This window comes from Hippocampus comes, unplaced genomic scaffold, assembly GCF_001891065.2.
Source record: "Hippocampus comes isolate QL1 unplaced genomic scaffold, H_comes_QL1_v1.1 scaffold99, whole genome shotgun sequence".
In the NCBI taxonomy this organism is placed as follows: domain Eukaryota; kingdom Metazoa; phylum Chordata; class Actinopteri; order Syngnathiformes; family Syngnathidae; genus Hippocampus; species Hippocampus comes.
Genome location: NW_017805134.1, coordinates 349,232 through 367,985, shown reverse-complemented (window position 1 = coordinate 367,985; position 18,754 = coordinate 349,232). Strand labels below are relative to the sequence as shown.

The 18,754-nt window shown below is 42.7% G+C and overlaps 1 protein-coding gene across 1 annotated transcript in view; it reads right to left on the bottom strand.

Annotated features, from left to right (window-relative positions):
- The window catches only part of LOC109513799 (inactive phospholipase C-like protein 2), a 54,538-nt gene that overhangs the window by 19,683 nt on the left and 16,101 nt on the right, over positions 1 to 18,754 (bottom strand). The gene's annotated exons all lie outside the window — the stretch shown is intronic.

Here is an 18,754-nt window from a genome sequence, read left to right as displayed (position 1 = left end):
TTTTTCCGCCCTGAATCATTTACTCAAAGCAATGATAAAAGAAAAATAACTGTGTGAAAATTTTTAACTGGAATATAATTCAATGAGATCTATGATGTGTGATTCAATCCGTGTTGTTTTGTGGTTGTCTTAATGATGGATGTCGGGTTTTTTTTTTTTTGTTTGTCTGTTTGTTTTTCTTTTTTTCCTTGCGCTCCTCGTGGTTAAGATCAGGGGCGGTTGTTAATCTTGGTCAACTGTGGACAAATGAAGTCCTTTGAGACTTTTCTGTGATTAAAGGTCTATTTAAAGAATTTTGACTCGACGTGATTTATTTGGCTGCCTGAACGGAAAATACAAATCTACACTAGCAAACTCTGACTCAAACTAAACTTTGAGAGTCTGTGTACTAATCTGGTTGATGGCATTAGAAGGAATAGAAATTCCTTCAGGAGGTGGACCTCGTGAAGGGAAATCATTCACCCTAGTCGGGAGGTGAATGGATATTTCCAACTGAGACCGTCAACAAAGACGCCTTGAACATTTGACTTGATTCGACATGATGGCTGAGCAATGTGTTTTGATGCGTCAACGCTAAAAGGTGCGGAGAAAAAGCAGATTTCGAAGTGGTTGTTTACGCTGCGCGCCTCGCGCGCGGTTGACTTGGTTCGGAAAACTCGGCAGTGACAGACGTGGCGACAGAAGCGGCGGGGAGTTGAGAAAACAGGTGCAGATGGCGAGGAGCCCTCCAGAGTCCTCCGGTCTTACTGGTGCGATCAAATCACATCAAGACGTCAGAGTGTAAAAAATCACAATCAGCTTTTTCGTCCCGAAATACATAAAATGGAGACACGGGGGCGGCCGGGTGGTCGACTGTTGCGCGCGTCGGCCTAACGGTGTAGAGACGCAGGGTTCGATTCCAGCTCCGGTCTTCTTATGTGGAGTTTGCATGCTCTACCCATGCTAGTGTGGGTTTTCTCCGGGTACTCTGGTGTCCTCCCACTTTCCAAAAACATGCATGGCAGGCTGATTGAACGGATGAGCGAATCCGAAAATGGATGGATGGATGACTCCAAAAGACTTTACAGGTCATCATCAGAACGCCACCACCCCACTGACCCACCACGTAACCCTGAGGCACAACCACACTTCTTAGCGCCAACCCCTCGACAATCACACATTGGCGCGTAACCTGCCACATTGAACCCAAGGCGGCTATCCTTCAACGCTAATTGAGTGCACTCCCCCCAAAAAAGTGCAGGGACAGAAGCATCTGTTGGTAGAGAGGAAGAAAGAGAGGTGACGTGGATCTATGCTAACAATGTTTGTGTGCAACAGGGTGGCGGGTAGGAGGTGAAGTGACTGATGAAGACTGAGAAAGAGAACGGGTGAGGTGAATGCGTTGAATAACTTGATTTGTTTAGATGTTTTAGACATGCTGTGCAACCTCAATGCCAATAAAGCAAATTGAATCACGCTGAGGAGAAAAACCCACGTCATTGAGTAGGTGGGGGGGCTATGAGGGGGAGACACAATGAACACTTATGGTAGGTGGTATGGCAACTAAGCACGTTTATACTGGATTTTTGAAACATAAAGTGGTTTAATTTACAGGAGTCCATCTAAAGGCGAGACTAATGCAATATAAGGTGACACAAATACAAAGAAGATAAGCAGCTGCCGCTCAATCATATAAAACATCAAGGTTATTCCGCTAAGTGATTCAGCCCAGTCACCGAATGTGTTGCTGCAGCTGTTTCTGGTCCACCATTTATTTATACGTAATGAAAAACATCCGTAAAAAAAAAAAAAACTGACTAAACTGTCCTCAGTCAGTGAATGGATGATTAAGAATTCTCTTGATTGTGTGGAATTGATGGCTGACACTTGAGCGATTATTCTGTGGTGTGGGGTGAGTTGAAAGTGATTTTGTTCTCCTCAGAAAACAGTTGGGGGCGAGAGTGGTAAATGCTCACAATTTTATAATGGCAAATCTTTAGGTGTGCGACAACACCCAACACCAAGTTGGGCAGATCCGTGGACTCTGTGCCTTTGACCTGAAACTGGTGGGAAGCCCAATTTAGCAGCGACCTGAAGCTTGCACCATTGCGGGACGCAGATAGAGGACCAACTGGTTGTCTTGAGCCTTTTTATTTTTTTAATCAAGCCTCCTGACTCATTCACCACAATAAAAATGAGAGAAGACAATACTGATGATTCAATATCAAGACGTATCTAGATCAACGCGTGATCAATATCAATTGAAAATGTGTTTCAAGATAAGTGGCTACAGTACGACGGTAGATTTGTGCCATTATCGCAAGCACATAAGAGGACATTTTGAGCACAAATGGGTGTTTTGAGTGCAGCCGAGTCGCTGAGTGCTCGTCTGTCTCGTGCCCAAACGAAGAAGCCGCTTGAACCAACCAAGTGCGCGTACGCAAGCACACGCTTCTTTGTAGCATACACACGCCAAATGAAAGTGTGACTTTACTTTGTTCAAATAAATGACCCGTCGCCTCTGCGCAACTCTTGCAATGAGATTAGATTGTGGAATTTAACATCTCTGGATGGATATATAGAGTACAAGTCAAGGACTTCCCTGTCTTTGACGAGCTAGCTTGGATGCTAGCAGGCGCTAACACTCAGCATAGCCTTGAAATCACAATCAGGTAAAACAATAACGTGTCTTTTGGCAGTCATGAACAGTATTTTTCCTCTGGATATTTGTGTTCTATTGTAGTTTATCTTTCAATATATATCTCAATAGACTGATATGACTTACTTATATTGTGATACATTTAACACCCTACACTACATGATAATATTTTAGCGACTTCCGACAAGTGGGCGTCTGCTTCACAGTCTTGAAATATTTCCTTCATGAGATTTGGAAGGGAGTAACAGAAGACAGCAAGGCAGCAAGTAGCAGCAAGAGCGGCCTTGTCACCATTTGTCACCCAAATCTGTCGAATGGGCGGAAGCCTAAAGTCTCAGTTATCGCAGCCGCACATTGTGCAGCACGTGGCAACATCTTAGTGCGGTAGCTAATGTGCGAATGGCTGTTAGAGGTCTGGGAGGGGGAAAAAAAAAAACCCACAACAACATGTGACTAGAGACATGCCTCAACACCCTCTCCGTTCTTTGCAGAAAATGGATTTACACTTCCATCCGGGAGGTTATTTGACGCTAGGTCCCCTTGCCTGGAATGCGAGTCTCCCGCTTGTCTGTTAGAACTTTGCGCGCGCGCAGCTAATAAATGGAAAGCTTCCAGAGGACCTTGTAAAAGAAAAAGACACAACGAGCAATCTCGCTAATTACCGGGCCCGTCGAGAGAGTGGAGGTCAATGCTATCGAGCTGTCAAAGCACATAAGGCAAACACGAGCGCCGCAGTCCGGTCTGGCTACTTTGCACAGTCACGGCGTCGGTGTCGAAACGTCTGTTGGCTTTCGCTGCCAGTCGTGAGGATCGACCGATATATTTATGAGCTTGGGGCAATAAATCACACTATAAATCACACTGCGCCCTTTTTTTTTTTCCTGTTTTGCATTTGAAAAGACGCAGCCAAGGTACCCACACTCCTTACATGAGTAAAAGTACAGATACTTGCTTCAAAATAAAATAAATAAAAACTTGAAAAGACAAGTACCGATTGTGAAATGCACCCAAGTATAAAAGTAAAACAATTATATACAGTGGTACCTCTACTTACAAAATTAATTGCTTCTGGAAGAAATTTCTTGAAATTTTGTCAGTAGAGACGCCTTTTCAATATAAATGCCCTAATTCGTTCCAAGCCCCTCGAAAATTCTGACATAAATGTTTCCTAAAGCATAAATATGCATCAAAATACGTCACAAATACATGTTACAATTCGATTATTGCATGATAAATGAGAGTTGTGCATAATGGAAAAAATCTATGAAATGCGTAAAGAATAAAAATGGTCATTTAACTTTGAACTGCGTCCTTATCGTTTTTTTGCCCTTTTTCTCTCTCAGAAGTGGTTTTTGCCTGGCGTTTTGGAAAGTACTCATCCGAGGACGTTTGCTTTTGTCCGCTTTGAACAATCCTTCGAAAATGTCAAAGGCAAACATCAGCCTAGTGAGCGATCGCTTGTGAACACTTTTTCTGGGTGATTCACATTTTACGTAAAACTATCGGAACACCTCATGGCCCGAGGGGTGAATGACAAGGACGCTGCATAGACACATATCTATCCATCTACACACACGCTAGAAGTCCCTCTTAGCCAATGGGATGCCAGGAAGATGCTAGGTAATAGCCAATGGCAGAGCAGCTATAAGTATGTTGCGTTCAGGAAACTCCGAGGTACGACTTGCAGCACATACTGTACTTTTACCTTTCGTATCTTGACATTTCTATCGTAACAGGTGGCAATAATTTCCTGTTGAGACGTTTCATAACTTGAAAATTTCGTATGAAGAGACGTTCGTAAGTAGAGGTACCACTGTATTGTCAAATATATAGAATACCATTTTCATAATTTGGTGACAAAATAGTCAATGTTAACACTGCCCTTTCTTTTTCCTAATCTGTTGTGTCACCTACACTTATATTCCATCGTTCACATTCCTCCATGATGCCGCTATGTTTGGTTTTCAGGCCCCAGGATACCCCAAGGCCATCAAAGAAAAAGTCCCAAACATTACAAAGTACAAATAATTGTTATCCAAAGTAAGAATGAAGTACAGTAACAATGTATGCGTACTTTGTTACTTCCGACCGCCGCATTTGTGGAGCTCGCTTGTGCCCGCCCTCGCCGCGCTTCCCTTGTTGTCCCTAGCCGGCACTCTGGTTCTTTTCAGTGACCTTGCATTAGCCGTGGGGCCAATTATTTTCCCCGCAGGAAAAAAAAAACTGTCAGGTGAGTGCATATGTGGTCGTGTGCAGCCGTGTTGCCGAGCAGCGGGGTTGAGTACGGTCCATTTCAAAACCCATTCAAGGTCGACTCGCGCTCTTATCAGCCGGGCCGTCTCGGACTTTGTCGTGATGCCAGGTCCGTGAAAGCTGTTTTAAATCATAACACGGGAAAAGGTACAAGGAAGAGCTTGTTTGTCCCCGAGTTGCCTCGCAATCCCCCCCCACCCTCCGCCCCGCTGTTGATTGTCTCGCTAATTCAGCGGGGGATGTTTGAAGGTCGCTCATTTGCCTCCTCACTCGTCTGGGCGCCCACTTAATTAATGTGTCTGGTTGTCCCTAAAACACAATGAGAACCTCCCAGACCACAGAAAGCCGCATGAGGAATCGGTGCGCCATTAAATGTTTACAAATGAGTTTTAAAACAACAACAAAAAAAATGATTTCAACTGCATTTTCAAGTACCACTAGGAATAAAAACTTGCTTTTTCTAAAGTGCTTTTCAAGGGACCCAAGGATTCTCATGTAAACTTCAAGTGGCTTAATGCAGAGTAACTGCAGGGTTGAGGAAGACAAAGAAGTTAAGTGAAGGTTAAGCAGGGTACTGATAACTGGGTCTAATTTGTCATAAAGTCTCGAAACTAGGGATGTCCAAACTACAACCCGGGGGCCATTTGCGGCCCGTCATCCATTTTCCTGTGGCCCGAGCGATATCTTAAAAATGACATTTGACACGGCCCACAAGACTAGTTTATGAAAAAAAAAAAAAATAATAATTTAAAAAGAGACAGGGTGAGGTGGGCAGAGTGAGAAAGTAAGGTGTCGAAAAAAAATAGGTGCCACTACTACGAATAAAGCGATTTACAATCTGAAAAGCTTTTCTAGATATGCAAAGATGCAAATGAACTCGTGTATGTCCAATTAAAATGGCAACACCATTTCTCTTCAAAACACTCATGACTCCTTCGTGTTTTCTCCTGCCGTCATTATCGCGGTGGTTTTTCCGAATTTCCCGAACGGTTTTCCAAGCAAAGGCCACTCAATGTTTGCCAGACATGTTGCAGAGCGAGACGTTTGCCCAAAGACGGGTGATCAAAGTGTTGACACGTGGGTGTTGTCATCCTTCATTTTCACATATGTTCATTTGCATATCCTTTCACGTTATTGTTTGCGTTTCCCACATCATCTTTTGGTTGTCACTCAAATATTTTCATTATATTCACTCACCCCCTTCTTGTTACTGTTTCACATTTTGGAAAAAGGACGAGCAATCACAGTCAGGATTGGCTTCGAAGGGTTCTTCATTACCTCGAAAGAAATGCAGTGTATATATGTCTGTCTGTCTGTCTCTCTCTCTGTCTGTCTGTCTGTCTGTCTCTCTCTCTCTCTCTCTCTCTCTCTCTCTCTCTCTCTCTCTCTCTCTCTCTCTCTCTCTCTCTCTCTCTCTCTCATATCCATCCATCCATTTTCCAATCCGCTTTATCCTCACAGGCGTCGCGGGGGGTGCTGGAGCCTATGCGAGCCGTCTTCGGGCAGAGGGCGAAGGACACACTGAACCGGTTGCCAGCCAATCGCAGGGCACACACAGATGAACAACCATCCGCACTCACACTCACACCTAGGGTCAATTTCGAGTGTTCAGTCAGCCTGTCATGCATGTTTTTGGAATGTGGGTGGAAAACGGAGTACCCGGAGAAAACCCACGCAGGCCCGGGGAGAAAACGCAAATTCCCTTTGTGTGATGTATTTCGAAACCAACTTCTGAATTCACTCCAAAAGGTCTTAAATAGCTGCCCTCATTAACAAATGGAATTGCAATAGTCATTTTTTGAAAGTGTCTCTCTCTCTCTCTCTCTCTCTCTCTCTCTCAAACTAATACTAAAACTAAAACTAACAAAAAGGAGCAATGAAAACAAATCAGAGTTTTCCTGATCGGAACATATGATTAGAAAGGCCAGCCAGTTGATTTTCAGCTGATCGGTACAATCTGAAAAAGACTGGATTTTTCTTTATTTTTTAAAATTTGGGACATTTTCTTCATTCATAAAGTCAAAAATAAAACATTTTATTGGTTTACTAGACTTGATTGGAACCACTGGTGACTTACAACCATATAAAACTTTCTCCTGCCTTTATTCGAAGTTCAGAAAGAACAATTTGGATGGAAGTTTTTCGTGGATCGTTGAAGCAACACCCTACTTGTACACGTGCTCAATCTTTGTCATTCCTACTTCCACTCCGGGGTCTCGCGCTGATGCGCCGACCACACGCTGCCTGCAGGTCCCTCCGTATAGCCTCTCATATCGCAACCAGACAGAGGAAGTTAAGGCTGGGCAGGAAGCTGACGACCAACAAAATATCATCCTGCCCCTTGCATTGCCACAGAGCCTCCCGCTACCTCAGACGCAAATGCTCAAATAAAATAACAAGCTCCCACAAGATCACGAGTGACTGCGCTGCAAAAAGCCAACTAATAAACGTTATCTAAACGAAGCCAAAAATGTGTGTGCGCGTGCGTGTGTGTGTATTTTTCTTTTCTTACCCCAAGAAACATCAGGGGGGGTTATGCAAGTCTGAACACATGATAAATAACCTTCATCGAGCACAAGTTTTCCATTACATGTCATATATCTGACTGCATGACACCGCAGCCTCAGTTCTTCTTGAGTCAACGTGGCCTCGCGAGCGTTGACCTTGACTACAGTCTGCATTGCAGCGAAGAAAAGAACTACCCCCCCACACACACACATACACACACACACACACGCAACTGCAATCCTCCTCACACTGGATTTTATATTCTCCATTCTGCACTCTTTATAAGTGCCGTGTATTGAAGAAAAATCTGCAGGACCGTCCAAAAGAAACATATCCTCTCCAGAGCACACATCCTGCATAAGACAAACCAAAACTCTCAACATGGCATAGAAATCGAGCACTGACAAGCTTGGATATTCATGTGGAGCAGGTATTTGATGTTAAAAGTACACTACGTAATCACAGACTGTTAAAATCGGGGCTGCGGCTATCGAATATTTTGTGATTCTGATATCCTGATGAAAATTCGATTGAATAATCAAGTATTCGGATTTTTTTTTTTTTAATTGTTTTTTTTTTCATTGTTAGATAATCAGTGTTTTTTTTTAACCCTTTCAGGGACAGCGGTTACTACAGTGGGCAGCTTATCATGTTATCAGGTTCCAGCGTGCATGAAAGGTTTCACTTACATTTAAACTATGCAAAGCAGCAAACTGTATTTTCTTCTCTCAAAACGTTAGCGACTATGGGATGAAGGGATGTCAGAACCGCCAGAGCAATTTTGCCGGTTAAGAGAACATTTGAGGTAGCCTGGTTTGTGGAGAAAAAAAAAAAAGGTCAGTAGGAACGGTGTCGGGCTGTGAGCAAAAGTGTGCAAAGTCATTTTCGCCAATTAAACTGCCATTGGAAAAAAAAAAGTCTGCTGTAACAAAATCGTCATTCATACAGTGAAGAATTTAGTTTCAGCGGTTTGTATTCATTAATTTTTCTAAATGCCATGAAATGTTGCTGTACACAAAAGGGAAGCACTTGTATGCTTTCTATTTCATTCCCTCTTTTTCCTAAATTTGTCGCGCAACCGATCTGAATTGCGATTTATTTATCGTTCCGTTTCTGCGCTACCGTTCCGTTTCGCTTCCCGTCGTAACCAAAACAATAAAATAAAAATCAATCAAGCTGATATAAGTGTCTTTTTCGCTACAAGCAAGTGCAAGATCTGCTTTAAGGTTGAAGGGCCTAAAAAAAATGTTTTAAGCTACGATTTATGTCTCTTACGCGTTGACATGCACACCGACTGCTTTTGTGCAAAGCCCACACAATATATGCCGGCGCAGCTTCATGCCGAGTGCATTCACTTTCCAAACGCCTACCATGTGTGTATTTTTAAACATCCAAAGCGCAGCAGCCATTCAAACGGCACAGAGAGTGGAAGGAGGCTAGAACTGGCAGGTGTTCATTGGAGCCCGCTCACCTGTGTAGGTGCCCGGGACTCAGTGTGGGCAAGAAGAGCAACGTTGCTCACCCGCCGCTCCACAAACTATTGTTTGCCCTTGGTTAAAAAAAAAAAAGACACTGGTGTCTGAGCTTTTGATCAATGATGCGTTTCTCCTCTCTGACACATTCCACGCCTGCGTCCGTGAAGCCCACTCAAGTCTATAAATAATACCCGTGAGCCTGATCTTTGGCCGGGCGCCTTCCGTCTCGTCAAGAGGGCTGGCAAAGCGACCGGCGAAACCGACCGGAGGCAAAAACCATCAGCGCAGCGACTCGTTATTCTTTGTTAAGATAATCATTATTCTTGTGTGCTTATCGTGCTGACGCTTTTGGAAAATTGATGCGTGCTACTCGGGATGAATGATTTTGAAAAATAAATGATTTTTTTTTTCGTCCGTCTAAATATTGCCATTACGAAGTAATATGCGATATTTTTTTTTCCCCTGTGTGTTTTTTTAACAAACACAAGCAATAAATTAAATTGTCCTCCAGTATAGATAAATGTTTTGGTCTTACAGCCATGAATTAATATGATTTTTTTTTTTAAATCTGCTTTGATTAGAGTGGCTACCTTACTAAACACTTCGATCACTTAAATGTACGTATAAAAGAAATAAAACCCACAGACCTACTAAAATGAAGCAGTGTCCCCTCCCACTCAAAATTACCGCCTTTATGATTTAAAAATTACGCTCTATGACATGATGTAAAATGAATCTAATCTGAATTTTTAAAAAGAAATAAAAGCATGATTTTTTAAAAATTGTTTTTTAGCCCATATTGAGACCTCTAGAGAGTACAACAATATTATTCCATGTCAATGTTTAATGATATGGGTTTAGTTGGTTCAGATTAATTAATCTTTTCTTTTGAGAACTAGCGCGCTTACACTGCCAATCTGTCATTCCGTTGAATTAATTATTACCTTTGCGTAGTGACCGAAAGATAATATGACATGGGTTGCAAATACAATATAGATGCAAATCCATCTTTACAAATGACACCTTTACGCCGCAGGGCTGTTTGCAGAAGTAGGTTGAATTACTGCTGAGGAGAGTTATTTTCTTTCCTCCCAGGGGTGGACACAAATGTAGGACATAAGAGGAAGCGCTCATATGTGTGTGTGTGTGTGTGTGTGTGTGTGTGTGTGTGTGTGTGTGTGTAAATGGAAATTGAAGGGGAGGTTGGAGGACAAGAGTGCAAAGTGCTTCGCTGTGGAGGTCAGCGTGATCTTGGAGTTTGTCCCCGACCGGCGGGACCGCGGACAGCAAAGTTGGGATCCGAGAGGCCTTTGATTGACTGATGGCTTTGCAGAGGAAGTTTAAATCGGTGCAAGCGGGCAATCATTGTGTTGTTGTTTTTTTTTTTTGTTTTTAAGAAAAAAAATAACAGGAAGAACAATGCTTCCTATTTTTAGATCCTCTGCTCGGAAATGAGGGGGAGTCCTTTTGAGAGAGAGAGGGAGAAATGAACAGCAGGAAGAGATGTCAAGCAGAGAAAGAAAGACACACGGATGTCTTTGCCATGCCGGGAGCTGACCCAGATAGTAGAAAATGCCAAGGCCAAGCATGTCAGAGCCAGTCTTTTGGGAAAAAGTGACCTGCAATGCGCTTCATAATGGGACACTGCAGCGCGAATACATGTTGGTTTGGTCCGACGTCATCGTGTGAATCCTCAACTTTGGCATTAAAGTCCCTTCTAGGCTGAGCTCTGCTTCAATATGCTGACTCACGTGACATCGTGTCATGGAGGCAGTTCTGGTGCGCAGTTGTGTGAGGTATTGCAGTTGTATATTGTAGTTGTCCCTGTCCCAGCCTCAAGAACATCACGCAAGATTTTTTTTAAAAATCTGGTTAAAAAAATCCTCACACATCAGTGGGCAAGCCACGTCGATGCTCTTGTGTTCTAACATGTAAATCTGGTGAATGAGCTGTCTATTGTTGGTCAATATAGATACTGTTGTATGGTGTTCCGCAGGGTTCGATTTTGGGGCCCCAGCTATTTTCATTGTATTTGCTACCACTAGGTTTCATCTTAAGAAAGCAAAGTATTTCCTTTCACTGGATGACAGTCAGATCGATGTCCCGCTGAGCAAAAAGGGTACTTTCTTCTCAAAGCACGTATCTCAATGAGCAGCAAAGGTTTGCAAGGTGTTCGCCAAACATTTTCAAACAGATTTAAAGGTTGGAACCACTCTTGTCGCCGGGAAATTTTGAACATGTTCAAAATTACGGTGCGAGCACAAAAACTGTTTGCGACGGTCAAAACTTTTGGTGAACATCTTTGCGACCCTTGGCAACCTTGAACAAACGATGAAAAAACAACATTCATTATGTGCAAACATCTTTGCGACCCTTGGCAACCTTGAACAAACGGTGATGAAAAAACAACATTCATTATGTGCGCGCACACTCGCAAACCTGCGGCACTCAGTAAGGTGGGACCTTAATCGAGGCCAACAGTCTCGTAACTGTCTTTGTTTTTGTATGACAATTTTTTTACTCCATGTACAGCACTTTGTATGTAGCGCTGGTCGTTTTTAATGTGCTTTCTAAATAAAGCTGAGTTGAGTTGAGATTATTGCAAAACAGGGAAAATAAGGGGGAAATACTGTAAGTACTGTATAGAATGCGTTGTTTATTTATTTTCCTAACTGACTTGGCAACTTTAAATTTTACAAAACAAGCGAATCTATTCCGAACGTATTTGCATGATCTGAAGCGTGCACACTAACGTGAACAGACAGCCTTGGAGGGCCTAATTAGAGAGTCTTTCCTGTAAATATTCGTGTCACCTAGTGAGTGCATTGACTTCCTGTGGTCAAGGCTGAACTGACCATCTGGCAGATAGGGCTGACCTGCCTCTTGGGCCAGTATGACTCTATTTTATTTATTTATTTTGTCCCCACCCCCCACCACCCCACCTAACTGGCCCAAATATTAGCTCCGTTGCCTGATCCAGGAAGATTTTTTTTTTTTACATTGTAATGTAAGGCCATGTTTTGCTTCTTTTTCAAAAAGCAGTAGCCTAAGCTGAAGATTATAAAGAGCTGACTGTTTGCGTCGACAGAATGTAATGAAAGATTAGCACGATTAGCATTAAGCTGTGCTACTGTCAAGGCCCGGAACCCATTAAGATCCACTTGATAAAACTGGAAAAACAGTGGTGCTGTGTAATTCTCAAAGCATCGCAAGCACTTGTTTGAGGAGTTTTCAAAACTTAATTTCTTCGACACTTTTAATCGTCCGATTTTTAGTCCACGGGAAGATGCAAGGCCCGTGGCTAAAGGTTTTCTAAAGGGCATCATTTTAGACACCACCACATGGACTGTTGAATTGCATTATATAATCCACATAAACCAGGCAGCAGAAACTTTTCTCTCATTCCGCCTCTCTCCAAGGACAGAAATTGGTTTGGAATTCAGCTTAAGTGAGCAGTGAAAAGCAGCGCAGAATGTGGAACTCTGCGTGCTTCACATATGAAAATCCGACTACCGCGTGGGGATCACAAGGGCATCGAGGGTTCACCCAGGTGGCTCAGTGGACAGAATACAGCCAACGTTTTAAATTCGGTGCTAAATTCTGCTCAGCTATGGCTCCGAACAGAAGGTCTGCGTGCAGCAGAGAACACCTCTCCTATGTTACTCACATAGTGTAAAAATCAATACTCCTGCAATGGTGGACGGTCTGTTGCAGAGATGATCAATCTTTTCCACTAAAGGGATCTCAGGCAGTGTGAGGCTGGTCTGCCGGATGCTGACATGTGCTGCTCTCTTCATCCATCTGCTGTTCTACCCTACACCCCACCCCCCTTTCGCTTCCTACAAACATTTCTTTTCTATACCCAAGCAGACTTATGCGGAGGGTATTCAGTTGAGGCCTTATGTGAATGCTGAGAGACAGGCTAATGTGCATTAAATATGTATGATGCCCTCTCAGTATGCGTAATAGTAGTTGTAGGAGCATGATGTATCGTTGGTTCAACACCGTGGCACTCACTATTGATGATGGAAAAAAGAAAGCAGGTATTTACAGGCCGCTCATTCACCGCAGTAGACGTTTACATTTTTACCACAAATATTCGTCAAGTACATTCGACAATCTACTTGGCATAGAAGAAGCTCGTCTGTGACATTCAGGTTTGTGAACTACTGTACGGGTCAACAGTACCCTGTAGATGGCGGTGTTGCATCGCTTTGGATTTGATGTCAGAATAGTTTTTGAGTTGAAGATAAAGATTAGAAAAGACGATAAAAGTGTAATAAAAAGCTTTGAAGAGATATGTTTCAATTCAGCTCAAAATTCAAATACAGGCTAATCTTTGATTTTGGGTTCATATTTTGACATCCAACTCAGTCAGTGCCTTACCAGTACTGGTTGTACTACTGTGAAGTAGAAAACCAACAGCCCGATAGCCTAAGTACTGTTTATCTTCTTTCGAGAGAAAAGCAGCACTACTAAACGCTCCATTTTGCCTCCATTGATCGAACGAGCAATTTTGCATCCCAATCGACACAACCATCCGTTGGTGGAGCAGTATAGATAAATGTTTTATCCAAATCTTCACCACAAAGTTAAAACAAAAAGAGGATGTAGAATATACTGACAGAAGTGAGACCAAGGCTTACGCGACTAGATAATTTCGAAGCTGTCCTTTGAAAAGATATTTAGTGAGCCATCTTGGCTGATATCTGCTGGTATTGTCTAGCACATTTTTGGGAGCCAGAATTGAGTAAAGCTGCGTAACCGATCTTTTTTCACTGGCTCCATCAGCGGTAGAAGATAAGCCACACATACTCAAGAATGGGTTTGCTGTCAGTATAAGACATGAAAATGGGAACATAGTTCTGTTTGGGGTCAATTTTCGATGTGAAGTTCGGGTGCACTCATGTGTCCAACGGCGTTATTCTTCGTTGCTAATCAGGCGCTGACCCGAGACATAACCTTAAACTCGCACAAATGCTTGCAAGCTAATCTGATTAAAGCAGAATGAGGGGAGGGGAAAAAAACAGCAAGCAGCGGCATCATAATCCTTTAAGATAGTCATCAGTGTGCAAATATCGCAGGAAGACACTCGACACATGCAGCTGAGGCGAAAATAATAACAGCACTCCCTTCTATTGATTTTACATTTGCCTCCCAAGCAGCTGCCACATTAGCTCCAATTTCTTCTTCCTCCCCATAGGCTCCCAGCAAAACTGTCAATCAAAACTCGATACGCTTGGACCCAGATTATCGGCGGCTGCCATTTCCTGGCGGCAGCTCCGCTAATTGAAATTCATCGGCGGCGACCTTTTTCTTCAGGGGAGTTGCATACCGCGTTTACCTTGATTCGCATAAGCCGCCTGCCACCCGATAACAGCGGGTGATCGCGAGGCGTAGATGGACACAAACGCGCACGCAAATGTCGTGCGTGCGGGTGTGTTGCCAATAGGCTCATTAAATGATAAGAGCGTGAACAGACGAGGGCGGGGGGGTACGGCAGAACTCGTCAGTGCAGTTTGCAACTGATTATGCCACCAAAGGGACGTTTATATAGACATCATACAGTGGATCAAGCCCAACATCTCTATCAGGTTGGACAACTGGGAATTAGACCTGGAAAAAGTCCAGAAAAACTTCCATCAAAAACCGCTCAAAACACCAACGGAGTAAGTGCTGTATGTGTTGAAATAGTTTTTATGCTTTTTTTGGGGGGGGGGGGGGTTTGTGACACAAGGCAAGCCATAAAATAAGCAACGAAAACAATGTTAACATTCCACATTTGACGAGCAACAAACCCAGAAGTGTGACGTCAATTCAAGAACACGATGGCACAGCTCAATATGGAAAGTGTACAAAGCCAAAGTCAGAAATTGATTTAGAAAGTGATTTTTTTCAAACTTGTCTGAGGGGATACAGTTGGAGGAAGTGGGTTGTGTCCTACATTGTCATTGCCAAGGAACCAGTAGTTCTGTTGCGTTGCTGGCCACTCCGCACAATTAATCAGCAGGCTTCTGCAGCATTACTGAGGATTCCATCCATGCGCTCATTACAATGTTTCCGTACAGGATTTCATCCACGTACGTGAATAATATATTTGAATCGAATGTTTTCGTAAACAACAGCTGGTTTTTGATTGATTGGACTAGCAATAAAATTTTTTAATAACATTTCCGATCGTAGTATCACCGCACAGGATTTTTTTTTTTTTTTTGAAGGTCAACTGGGAAGTAATTTTAAAAATCCCTAACAAAATCTTTTTAGGTTACGGGTGAAGTAATTAAACACTCATTATGGAAAGTGTACAAAACAGTGGAGGCAAGATGTATGTTGCACCATACATGTACGAGCCAGATGCTCAGGACATGGAAAGTGTTGTGCCCGAAGGGCTGGACATGGAGTGGGGATGAGACCCATCGGGATTGTAAGAACGGTAAACTATATAGCACAGGTGTCAAACTCAAGGCCCGGGGGGCCAGATCTGGCCCGCCACATCATTTTAGGCGGCCCGCGAAAGCAAATCAAACATGTCAACTTCCATGATGCTTGCTAAAATCTCAACCAAAATGTAAAATTCTCATGTGTAATAAATAAGTGACATATTGTAAGCATTTTCTTGTTACCAAACCCCTCATTCGAGTAACTTAAACAATAGTTGAATAAACCGTTATTCTTGACTTTGTAATGAGGTTTCAGTCATAACGGCCGTCCAGGGGAAACGGTAACTAAAATGTGGCCCACGACAAAAACGAGTTTGACACCCTTGCTATATAGGCTGCGGTTTTTAGCCTTGCTTTATTGTTCGCAATTCGATGCTGTGACTTGCTGTAAATTGCGCGCGATGGGATTACCTACTTGGTCCATGTATTCCCGTTAGCCCTGAGAGCACACGCTATAGTGTGTGGGTGTCCTACATTGTCATTGCTTAGGTAATTCTGTTGAAGTTCTGTTAAACAACATTGAAGGGCAATGATTAAAAGCCGGCATTGAAAGGCAAAAGACATTTTAAAAAAATGAAATAATTTCAGATATAACCTGGATTTACAGAGTTTCCTCTGGCTGTCGTCACTTCTGCTTCCTGACCTTCCTAGACAACAAACAGCAGGAAGCCTTAATTTTGGGGAAATGCCGAAATAGTCCCCCCACCTTTTTAAAGACGTTTTGTTTTTTAATACAGCTCCCCTACTGGATGTAAATAGATTCCTCAGGTTGTACGGTTGTACCAAAGGAAGCATCTGCAGCATTCCTGTTTAACATACATATCCGCAAGCTTTAATTTATCCTCCCGGTTCAAGGGCGATTGAATAAAGCACCCAACCCTAACTCTGAGGCAACATCGGAACATGATGAGATTCATAAACACCACTCTGCAATTGAACAGACGTCACAACATGCTATATTTTGCATACAGAATACAATAGTACCTTCATTCAGCTTTGAATGGCATTCATCTGATGATCAAGGGAAATTAAGAAGAAAAAAAAAAGGGCCTCTCTAGGGAAATATTGTAGTTGTGGATGTTAATAAACAACATTAGAATGGAACGTGGGTGCTCAAATGAATCAAACATTGAGCCTCATGCGAGCAGTCGGTCCTGAACTGCGTGCGTGCGTGCATGTGCGCGCGCAGAGGTGGTCTGAAGGACAGCTGCGTGAGTGCCGCTGCAAAATGACTCATCCCCACTTTAGTTCTGCACAAACGGCGTGAAAATGTGGAGAGGGCTGATGAGAACGTGATGATGAGGAGGAGGAAGAGAAGGAGGAGCGTGGGTGTTGCAAAGGTGGAGCTTTTCCAGGACGCACCGGGTGAACACAGGTGAAGCTGTGATGCCAAAACAAGCTTTATTTTCACTGACACGGTGTTTTTTATTGGAAAGTTATACTGCTTAAAATACATGTTTTCAAAATCCCTCCACAATCAACTTTCTCCATTGAAATGAATAGGAATGCCTTCAATACGCTAAAGCCTCCTCAAAAAGAGTGTTTTGAAAAAATAATAATAATAAAAAGAGCACTTTATAATATTTTACTTTGTAAAAACATATAGTAACGACATTGTAAAATAGAATGTAAAGAAATTGACATATTATTTGCTTCAATCATTGCGTTGCTTCTCCTGTTGTGCCCCCCCCCCCCGCGCCCCATTTGTAAAAAAAAAATATATATATATTTTGGTCAAAACTTCTTATCTGTGTTCACGATTGTGAAATCCCAATTCGTTCCGGAAGCCTATAACACAGGCACACGGCTATACGGACACGGTCTCGGCTTCTCAGTAAGCTGCAGTCATGCTGATTCTCTGCAGAGGATAAAGAATCTATACCTGTGAACATTGTTAGATTCTCTGTCAACCGTATGCATTCAAATAGCCGCTTAAAGGGTTCCAACATTGCCATATGCAGTGGTAGCAAATAAGCGGGTGGACAAAACATATGTCCGGTCCACCCCGGGTGTATCATTTGGTTATTTTAGTTATTTTTCAATTTGTTATTTATTTTTAAAAAATGGGGAGAACCATTAAATGCCTTCTTCGTTTTCACAAGCTGATGCTTATTTTTGTAGCATCAAGCTTAAATAAACTGAATTATAAATATGACTTAATTTTTTTTTTTGTCAACTAGGTCATTTTCTATCTTCAGTCAGCGCAGGTAGAGTCTCTCTCCCTTTTGTGGCTTCTGTCCCCCCTTTTCCAGAACGCTGAGTCAGCATGATGCATACAACGGGGCCAGCGCGAGGGTCACCCGCGAAAACGCCGCCACATCAGACCCGTGTTGATGCTCGGAGCGGGTGAGCATTTTTCAGCTCATTTGCCTTTGGGTGACTGTTTATACTACAGGGGCAATGTCCAGCTGTCACTTTGTCTCTTCCTCGCACCGCGAAGAGCACAACGTCCTCCTCATCCTCACGTTACAAAGCCAGACGACAGCCTCGCCTCGTCTTGCGTCGCTGTTAAATCCCATGCGCCGGCGTGCGCATACTGACACAACGGTTTCTTGCCTTTTTGTTTATTTTCTGCTTGTTTTGTAAAGTCCAAAGATCCCATTGCACATCCTCTTTCGCTCTTGAACGTGACATACCCGTGGTTGCGAGTGGAGACAAAAATATCCCGGCGTTGAGAACGAAAGAGCCAAAGAAAGGATGGTTGATTGAGGTTTGATTGAAATATGTGGGCTGTTAATTTATAGCGCGTGCAAGGAGAGTTTTTTTTAATTGAGAATTCCACATCACGAGACGAGGACACAACAATGGGTTTAAGTCTTGAGGCTCTTTTTTAAATTTCAGTTCTCAAAGATGTCTTTAGAACAGGCATACATTGTTTTGTGTTGTTGTTTTTGTTTATGATAGTTGGTGGCTAGTCAGTTAGCTTGAAGCTAATTGGTTATTTGCGATTTTTTTGTGGTCAACAAATTGTATTACATAGGCTACATCAGAAAAATCACAAAGTCCATTCATGCATTTCCTGTTGTGCTCGTCTTCATGAGGGTCCGCGTATCATATTTATATTGTATTACTTCTAACAAACCTATTTCGCTAGAATTTGTGCATTCTGTGAATGGGCCAAGATCATTTTTTACCATATGGAGTATTTGTGAATTGTAAAAATAAATAAATAAATAAAAATAAATGGGTGTTTGACTTTTCTTTTCCTGGACACGTTTGCAGCAATAAACTTTTTTAAAGCATTTTGTTTTTTTTTGTTTTCTTTCACGAAAATGATTTTTCAATTTTCAGCACTTTTCGGTAACCAATAACCTTGTCGAGAACAGATTCAAGATACCCTGTGCCAGATGTAGCAAAGAAGCGGCAGAACAAGCCCCCCTCCACCCCACTCCCACCCCCATCATCCCTCCACATCATCTACGCTGATGCATAGAAACGTG